The following is a 648-nucleotide window of genomic DNA, read 5'->3' as shown; positions in this document are numbered from 1 at the left end:
AGGTTGTCCCCAAATATTTATTTATGTATATCTTTTTAAAATTTGATACAGATTCACGGACCCTGCCTGTCAAGTTACCTTTCAAGGCTCAAGAATTATTTCAAATCTTACGGGTCCCTGCTCAATATTAAAACCATTTTACCCCTATAGCAAGCAACTATTTATGCCCTGTCTTAAAAAAAAATGTAGATACATCGTTGTACAAACAATACGCTTTTGTCATCAAAATTCAATAAAAGATCGACCTTATTGACTACTTTAAGTTTATCAAAGAGATCGACTATGGAAGGTGGAGGTAAGGAATATAATCTCCATGTACCAAAAAGTATTCGTCAAAAAACCTTAAATAGGTGGCGCTACAATACCTTGAATATTTGAAAAATCATAGCGCACTTCACTCCGTCAATAACGCCTAGGTTCTTAGCTACTCTAGCGCTACTCTGGAGAGATTTGGAACTATTATAGCTAACAACTGGACACTTTTGCAATAGATCTGCTTATGGAGATTGTATTCCTTACCTCTACCTTCCATAAAATAGAATTAATCGACTGACAATATACGGCGTTGACAGAAACCGTAACATATGATCGTTTCGATCGTTTGTTCCTCCCACTGTACGCCGCACCTCCATGACTTTGAAAACGTTC

The sequence above is a fragment of the Cydia pomonella genome, chromosome 3, assembly GCF_033807575.1.
Source record: "Cydia pomonella isolate Wapato2018A chromosome 3, ilCydPomo1, whole genome shotgun sequence".
NCBI classification, from domain to species: domain Eukaryota; kingdom Metazoa; phylum Arthropoda; class Insecta; order Lepidoptera; family Tortricidae; genus Cydia; species Cydia pomonella.
The sequence above is the reverse complement of the archived record's forward strand: the minus strand, read 5'-3'. Positions refer to the sequence as shown.